At 36.5% G+C, this 9,737-nt stretch overlaps 1 pseudogene; it reads right to left on the bottom strand.

Moving 5' to 3' along the window:
* Window positions 1-330: 330 nt before the first annotated feature.
* On the bottom strand, window positions 331-994 carry LOC103001982 (deoxycytidylate deaminase-like; annotated as a pseudogene).
* Window positions 995-9,737: the final 8,743 nt, after the last annotated feature.

Here is a 9,737-nt window from a genome sequence, read left to right on the forward strand (position 1 = left end):
ATGCAGCGAATGACAGATAGCTGATGCCCTTCTGCAAAACCACCAGCATCCCAGCAAACCAGGATACAAAAGGGGATGGTACCCTCATTCAATCCCTATGTGACAGACCATCTACAGGCTCCTTAATTTTAAACCCTAAATGAATAGTTTAAACAGATGTAGATTTCATGTGACAGGAGAGACAGAAAGATATGAGGCTTTATATTCTTCAGATGTCTACTTTTGCTGTACTGACTGTTAAAAAGTTATGTGTAACTTCAAGAAGAAAGGCACTAGAAGCTTCTTAGCAGAGGGTAATCCCAATCTTCTGGAGATTTAACGAGATGTAGCTCACAGAATCTTCTGGCTCCGTCTGCTGTTAATTGAATCAAAGTCAGTAAAAGTCTTCCTGTACTTTGGTGTGAATTTTCTGGATGTGAACCCAGCCATATTAAATATGAGCCTCACAGATGTTGTCTCATCACTATCATGGTATTTATCAGACATGGGAATAACTTCTTTTATACTGGCCTGGATGACAAGCTTAGCACATTTACATGGGAACAAGGCAACACATACTATAGACTTTCACACCAGCCAAATTTTTGCTTGTGACGGCATTCAGCTCGTTATGGCACGTGTAAAGGTATTTGGTACCCAGCTTAATCTCCAAGGTAGCAGGTCATTGCTATTGTACCCAATCCCTACGATCTTTTTTCTGCCTTTAGGATTCAGGCTCTGACTTGGGAATTCGGATCTTTGCTTCTCTGTGCTGATGATAAGAAGGCCACTGCCATGAAATACTCAGGCCATTCCAAATAGTCACCCCCTTTTTGCAGGAAACTTCACTGAAGCTGGGTTCTCATGGCTGGTACATGCCCATCCTCCTGTCCGGGATTTGCAAACCTGCAAGTTCCTTTTGCCACAGCCAAAGCATGCCCAGGCCATTGGCAATATCTTAAATAAGCCAGTTAGCTCACTGATTTTCACTGTTTCTTTGTTCCAATGTAAGCATTTTAACGTCCACAAATTTCTCCTGAAATTCCACTTTGCTCAAAAATTGATGGACCTTCAAGGGAGATTTCAATACAATTCTCACAATTATTAGTAAGTACGGTAGCCAGAAAAATCAGCATAGATGTAAAAGATTTGAGGAGCAAAATAAAAATATTCATCTAGTTGACCTATATAGAATCTGCATTCAAAAACTGGACAGTAAAACTGTACATCTCACAGATTTTGATGAGTAATGTTTTTATTGTTATTCAGTCTTAAGTTTTTTAAAATTTTCAGCATAATTTCTCTTTTGATTAATGAATTCCCTAGAAGTATGTTTTCAAACCAATTATATGGAAATTTAAACATTTACCTTTTTGTTATTAATTTTTAGATTAGTGATATTATGGTCAGAGAATGTGAATAGGGTCCATAGCTACCTGTTTTTTGAAATGTGTTGAGACTTTCTTTATGGCTTAGAATATAGCCATTTATATATTTGACTCATATATGCTTGAGAAGACCACGTACACCCCAATTTTTAGATGTAGAATTTTATACAGGCCAGAATAATTTTTTCAGCTTCATTGAGCTTTACTTGACAAATAAAATTATATTTAAAGTGTAAAATGTGATGATTTGACATACATACACATTGTGAAAGGATTCCTACAACTGAGTTAATTAACACATCCATTACCTCACATATTTACCTTTTTTTGTGTGAGAACTCAAGTTCTACTCTCTTAGCAAATTTCAATTATACAGTACAATATTATCAACTATATTCTGCCTTAGATCCTCAGAACTTATTTATCTTATAACTCAAAGTTTGTACCCTTTTACCAAGTTCTCATTTCCCCCATCCCATAGCTACTGGCAACCATCATTTTATGCTCTGTTTCCATGAACTTGACTTTTTTTTTTTTTAACATCCCACATATAAGCGATACCATTCAGTATTTGTTTTGTTTTTGTCTGGCTTATTTAGCATAATGCCCTCCATGTTCACCTATGTTGTCACAAATGGGAGGATTTCCTTCTATTTAAAGGCTGACTATTGTTCCATTATATGGAACAGTATATATTGTTTTGTATTTTGTTATGATTTTGTCGTTAACAGATTGTTTATGTTAAGTGGAGCACAGGGTGTCGGATTGTGAGCTGAAGTTTAACAATAGACCAGGAGAGAAATTGAAATAGAGAATTTTATTACTCATAGGTCCTGGAGGAGGTACGTGGCAAGCCTAGAGGAACCATATGGAGAGGTAAAGGCGGAGTGAAGACAGAAAGACAGAATGTGGGGTGCATGCCTTTGTTAGGGTCTTTGGGTAGAATGCTTTGGGGTTCCCGGGCTAAGGCTGGATTGGCCAATTAGAGCCAAAAGAGTGAGGTTTTGGTAAGCCCCACCAGGGTCTTACTAAGGAGCACATGAGAGGAAGGCACTGGGAAACAAGCCAGGAGGACTGCTGATCACAAGGGCTGCTGGGGAAGTCATATCAGGAACTTAACATTTACTTGTGACTCTGTGGGCCACAAATCAGGACATGTGCTTCCATGGGTTTAAGGTTACTGCAGGCCCCTTGACTAAACAAAATGGATGCTGAGGCAGCAATACCATGGATCAGCTTAGCTAAACTCTCCACAATATACCCCATTTAAAAAAATCCGTTCATCTGTGGACAGACACTTAGGTTGTTTCCATACCTTGGCTATTATGAATAATGCTGCAATAAACATGGGTGTTAAGATATCTCTTTGAGATAGTGATTTTTTTTCCATTGGAACCTCCATACCGTTTTCCATAGTGGCTATACCAGTTTGCATTCCCACCAATAGTGTTCAAGGGTTCCCTTTCCTTCACATTCTTACCAGCATTTGTTATCTCTTGCCTTTTTTTTTTTTTTTTTTTTTTTTTTAAAGGATTTTCTTATTTATTTATTTATTTATTTATTTATTTATTTTTGGCTGTGTTGGGTCTTCGGTTCGTGCGAGGGCTTTCTCCAGTTGCGGCAAGCGGGGGCCACTCTTCATCGCGGTGCGGGGACCGCTCTTCATCGCGGTGCGCGGGCCTATCTCTATCGCGGCCCCTCCCGTCGCGGGGCACAGGCTCCAGACGCGCAGGCTCAGCAATTGTGGCTCACGGGCCCAGCTGCTCCGTGGCATGTGGGATCTTCCCAGACCAGGGCTCGAACCCGTGTCCCCTGCATTAGCAGGCAGATTCTCAACCACTGCGCCACCAGGGAAGCCCTCTCTTGCCTTTTTGATAATAGGCATCTAAACAGGTGTGAGGTGTTATCTCATTGTGGTTTGATTTGCATTTTCCTGATGATTAGTCATGTTGAGCAACTTTTAATGTACCTGTTGACCATTTGTATGTCTTCTTTGGAAAAATGTATATTCAGGTTCTTTGCCTATTTTTTAATTATTATTATTATTATTTTTGCTATTGGGTTGTACGAGTTCTTTGTATATTTGGGTATTAAATCCTTATTAGATATGTAGTTTGCAAATATTTTCTCCCCATCCATAGGATGTATTTTCATTTTGTTGATGGTTTCATTTGCTGTTTAGTAGCTTTTTAGTTTGATGTAGTCCCACTTGTTTATTTTTGCTTTTATTGCCTTTGCTTTTGGTGCCATATTAAAAAAATCATTGCCAATATCAATGTCAAGGAGCTTACCCCTATATTTTATTCTGGGAGTTTTACAGTTCCAGGTCTTATGTCCAAGTCTTTAATCCATTTTGAGTTGATTTTCAGGTGTGGTTTAAAATAGAGGTCCAGCTTCATTCTTTTGCAAGTGGATATCCACTTTTCCCAGGACCATTTATTGAAGAGACTATCCTTTTCCCACTGTATATTCTTGGTGCTTTTGTCAAAAATTAATTGACCATATATGCATGGAGTAATTACTGGGCTTTCTATTTTGTTCCATTGATCTATGTGTTGGTTTTTATGCCAATACCATACTGTTTTGATTAATAAATCTTTGTAATGTAGTTTGAAATCAGGAAGTGTGATGACTTCAGCTTTGTTCTTCTTTTTCAGGATTGCTTTGACTACTCAAAGTATTCCATGGCTCCATATAAATTTTAGGATTGTTCATTGTATTTCTGTGCAAATTCCAATGAAATTTTGATAGGGATTTCATAGAATCTGTAGATTGCTTTGGGTAACATGGACATTTTAACATTATTAACATTATTAATTATTTAATATTATTAACATTTATTTTTGTCTTCAATTTCTTTCACCAACGTCTTATAGATTTTTTGTTTTTGTTTTTGTTTTGTTTTTGTTTTTTGGACAGTTCCACAACTGGGATATTTTAATATGAATACTATAAAAATAATACATACAACAAAAAAAATGCAGACTGGTAATAGGTGATATAAGATAGAAGGGAAAAATCCTCCTCACTACTCCAATCTTCTAATGTCACAACTGTAAACACAACAGTTTCTTTAAAATGCTGAAATTTATAAGTATTCTAACAAGTCCCAAGGCTTTGTTCCTTCTGTATTGGTTTGTTTAAGAGAGTGTTGAGATACATTTAAAATATTAATCATCACTACTGTTAGAGTAGGAATGAAACTTAATTTCATAATAAAATATAGTTAACACTGGGTTGTTAAAAGCCCCATTTTCTTCACATTTTATATTTATTCTTCCTTACTAAAATAATATTGCTCAGTTTGATCCCTGGTCAGGGAACTAAGACCCTGTATGACACGCAGCATGGCCAAAAGAAAATTAAAGTACAAAATAATATTGCTCAAAGTATATCATATCCCTATTGATCAGCAAGATTTTATAGTCTTGTCTTGCAAGTGTAGCACATATATAATTAAGCAGTTGGCAAACATACAGAGATTGAGTACAAATAAGGCCCACAATGTACTGTTGTATAATGCATTTACCAACAGGTTGATTGAACCAGTTGTTACATTTAACAGCAAGAAAAAATTAACTGGTTTCTGTTCATTGCTATGATTAAACAAAGAGTGGGTTCCTTTCTTTTAGCTTCAGAGACTTGAGATTCTGAATGTTTTTTATGTGCAGCAGGTGACTGCATAAGTTTCCAAGAACATAGTACTGCTGCCCCTTTAATTAGAAGTTTGGCAGTGCTCAAAATTATATCACCCACTATTAAACTACTAAGGAGGATCAGGCAAGAAGCAACTGTCCAAATAAAAAGGCTAAATTGGCCATTCTTCGAGACGCTACCCTACATTTACCTGAACTGTGTAAAGAGATATGAAGAGGCCAATAGCTGTCAGTAGAATACAATATGCTACTTTTATCCAGTCTTTGATATGTGATTTTTTTAAAGCACATATGACCCTTTTTGAAAACCAGCCATTATTTCTTTTTCCAAAGGTTCATTGTTAGTATTTGGAAATGTAATGTTTTTTTGTATATTGATTTTGTACCCTTCAACTTTACTAAATTTGTTTATTAGTTCTAACAGTTTTTTAGTTGAGTTTTTAGGGTTTTCTATATATAAGATCATGTCATCTGCAAATAGAGACAGTTTTACTTCTTCCTTTCTAATTTAGATGCCTTTAATTTTTTTCTTGCCTAATTGCTCTGTCCAGAACTTCTGGTACTATGCTGAATCAAAGTAGCAATAGTGTATATCTTTGTCTTTTACCTAATCATAGAGGAAAAGCTTTTAGCTTTTCAACATTGAGTATGATATTAGCTGTGGGCTTGTCATATTATAGCCTTTACTATAGTGAGGTATATTCCATCTATACCTAATTTATTGAGAGTTTTTTCCTTATCATGAAAGGATGTTGAATTTTGTCAAATGTATTCTCTGCATCTATTGAGATGATCATACAGTTTTTAATCTTTTTTTTTTTAATTTTATTTATTTTTGGCTGCGTTCAGTCTTCATTGCTGCGCGTGGTGGGCTTTCTCTAGTTGCAGAGAACTGGGGCTACTGTTCATTGCTGTGCATGAGCTTCTCATTGCGGTGGCTTCTCTTGTTGTGGAGCATGGGCTCTAGAGCACAGGCTCAGTGGTTGTGGCACACAGGTTTAATTGCTCTGTGGCATGTGGGATCTTCCCAGACCAGGGCTCAAACCCGTGTCCCCTGCATTGGCAAGCAGATTCTTAACCACTGTGCCACCAGGGAAGTCCCCAGTTTTTAATCTCTATTTCGTTAATGTTGTGTATCACATTTATTGATTTGTGTATGTTGAACCATCCTTGCATTCCAGGAGTAAATCCCACTTGATCATGGTGTAATATTCTTTTCATGTACTACTGAATTCGTTTGCTCTTTTTCTTTTTTATAAATTTATTTATTTATTTATTTATTTTATTTTTGGCTGCATTGGGTCTTCGTTGCTGTGTGCGACCTTTCTCTGCTTGCGGTGAGCGGGGGCTACTCTTCGTTGTGGTATGTGGGCTTCTCACTGCGGTGGCTTCTCTTGTTGTGGAACACGGGCTCTAGGCTCGCAGGCTTCAGTAGTTGCAGCACGTAGGCTAAGTAGTTGTGGCTTGTGGGCTCTAGAGTGCAGGCTCAAAAGTTGTGGTGCACGGGCTTAGTTGCTCCGCAGCATGTGGTATCTTCCCAGACCAGGGCTCGAACCTGTGTCCCTTGCATTGGCAGGCGGATTTTTAACCACTGTGCCACCAGGGAAGTCCTGTTTGCTCTTTTTTGTTGAGGATTTTTGTATCTATGTTCATAAGACATATTGGCCTGCAGTTTTCTTTTCTTGTAGTGTCCTTGTCTGTCTTTTGTGTCAGGGTAATGCTGGCCTCGTAAAATGAGTTTGGAAGGGCTCTCTCTTCAATTTTTGACAAGAGTTGGAGAAAAATTAGTGTTAATTCTCTTATAAATCTTTGTTAGAATTTACCAGAGAAGCCATCTGTTTCTTTGTTGGGAGGTTCTTGATTACTGATTCAGTCTCCTTAGTTGTTATTGGTCTGTTCAGATTTTCTATTTTTTATGATTTAGTCTTAGTAAGTTGGATGTTTCTATGAATTTATTTCTTCCAGGTTATCTAATTTGTTGGCATATTGTTGTTCATAGTAGTTTCTTATGATCCTTAGCATTTCTGTCTTATCAGTTGAAATGTCTTCTCTTTCATTTCTCATTTTATTTGAGTCTCCTCTCTTTTTTTCTTAGTCTATCTAATAATTTGTCAATTTTATTTACTTTTTCAAAAAAGCAGCTCTAAGTTTTATTGCTCTCTTCTGTTGTATTTCTAGTCTCTATTATATTTATTTCTGCTCTAATCTTTGCCATTGCCTTCCTCTATTAACTTTGGACTTAGTTTTTTCTGTTTTTTCTAGTTACATTAGGTGTAAAGTTAGATTGTTTATTTGAGATTTATTTCTTAATGTAGGCGTTTATTGCTATAAACTTTCCTCTTAGAACACTTTTGCTGCATCCCATAAGTTTTGCTGTGTTGTGATTCCATATTCATTTGTTTCAATATATTATTTGATTTCCATTTTGATTTCTTCTTTGACCCATGGGTGTTCAGAAACATGTTGTTTAATCTCCACATATTTATGGATTTTCTAGTTTTCTTCTTATAATTTATTTCTGGTTTCCTACCATTGTGATCATAAAAGATGCTTGATATTGTTTCAATCTTCTTAAGTTTATTAAGGCTTGTTTTGTGGCCTAATGTATGATCTATCCTGGGACTGTTCCATCTGTGCTTGAGAAGAATGTGTATTCTGCTGTTATTGGATAGAATGTTTGGTATATGCCTATTAGGTCCATCTTTCTGACATGTAGTTTAAGTCCAATGTTTACTTATTAATTTTATGTCTGGATGATCTATCCATTGTTAAAAGTGAGGTATTAAAATCCCCTACTACTATTGTATTGCTGTCTATTTTCCCTTCAGACCTGTTAATATTTGTTTTGAATAATTTAGGTGGTCCTTGGCTTATTTTTTTTTCATTTTCTACACATTTTGTTTGTTTTCTTTTGAAGAAGTGGAGTTAGGTATATTTTTTTTTGAATTTTATTTTATTTATTTTTTATACAGCAGGTTCTTATTAGTTATCTCTTTTATACATATTAGTGTATACATGTCAATCCCAATCTCCCAATTCATCCCACCACCACCACTCCTGCCCCCGCCACTTTCCAACCTTGGTGTCCATATGTTTGTTCTCTACATCTGTGTCTCTATTTCTGCCCAGCAAACCGGTTCATCTGTACCATTTTTCTAGGTTCCACATATATGCGTTAATATATGATATTTGTTTTTCCCTTTCTGACTTACTGCACTCTGTATGACAGGCTCTAGATCCATCCACGTCTCTACAAATGACCCAATTTCATTCCGTTTAATGGCTGAATAATATTCCATTGTATATAGGTACCACATCGTCTTTATCCATTCATCTGTGGATGGGGATTTAGGTTGCTTCCGTGACCTGGCTATTGTAAATAGTGCTGCAATGAACATTGGGATGCATGAATTATGGTTTTCTCCGGTATATGCCCAGTAGTGGGATTGCTTGGTAATACGGTAATTCTATTGTTAGTTTTTTAAGGAACCTCCATACTATTCTCCATAGTGGCTATATCAATTTACATTCCCACCAACAGTGCAAGAGGGTTCCCTTTTCTCCACACCCTCTCCAGCATTTGTTGTTTGTAGATTTTCTGATGATGCCCATTCTAACTGGTGTGAGGTGATACCTCATTGTAGTTTTGATTTGCATTTCTCTAATAATTAGTGATGTTGAGCAGCTTTTCATGTGCTTCTTGGCCATTTATATGTCTTCTTTGGAGAAATGTCTACTTAGGTCTTCTGCCCATTTTTTGACTGGGTTTTTTGTTTTCTTAATATTAAGCTGCATGAGCTGTTTATATATTTTGGAGATTAATCCTTTGTCCGTTGATTCATTTGCAAATATTTTCTCCCATTCTGAGGGTTGAATTTTCGCCTTGTTTATAGTTTCCTTTGCTTTGCAAAAGCTTTTAAGTTTCATTAGGTCCCATTTGTTTATTTTTGTTATTTCCATTACTCTAGGAGGTGCATCAAAAAAGATCTTACTGTTATTTATGTCATAGAGTGTTCTTCCTATGTTTTCCTCTGAGTTTTATAGTGTCCAGTCTTACATTTAGGTCTCTAATCCATGTTGAGTTTATTTTTGTGTATGGTGTTAGGGAGTGTTCTAATTTCATTCTTTTACATGTAGCTGTCCAGTTTTCCCAGCCCCACTTATTGAAGAGGGTGTCTTTTCTCCATTGTCTATCCTTGCCTCCTTTGTCAGAGATTAGTTGACCATAGGTGCGTGGGTTTATCTCTAGGCTTTCTATCCTGTTCCATTGATCTATATTTTGGTTTTTGTGCCAGTACTATATTGTCTTGATTACTGTAAGCTTGCAGTATAGTCTGATGTCAGCGAGTCTGATTCCTCCATCTCTGTTTTTTTCCCTCAAGGTTGCTTTGGCTATTTGGGGTCTTTTGTGTCTCCATACAAATTTTAACATTTTTTGTTCTAGTTCTGTAAAAAATGCCACTGCTAATTTGATAGGGATTGCATTGAATCTGTAGATTGCTTTGGGTAGTATAGTCATTTTCACAATATTGATTCTTCAATCCAAGAACATGGTATATCTCTCCATCTGTTTGTGTCATCTTTAATTTCTTTCATCAGTGTCTTATAGTTTTCTGAGTACAGGTCTTTTACCACCTTAGGTAGGTTTATTCCTAGGTGTTTTGTTCTTTTTGTTGCAGTGGTGATTGGGATTGTTTCCTTAATTTCTCTTTCT

Source organism: Balaenoptera acutorostrata, chromosome 1 (genome assembly GCF_949987535.1).
Source record: "Balaenoptera acutorostrata chromosome 1, mBalAcu1.1, whole genome shotgun sequence".
Taxonomy (NCBI): domain Eukaryota; kingdom Metazoa; phylum Chordata; class Mammalia; order Artiodactyla; family Balaenopteridae; genus Balaenoptera; species Balaenoptera acutorostrata.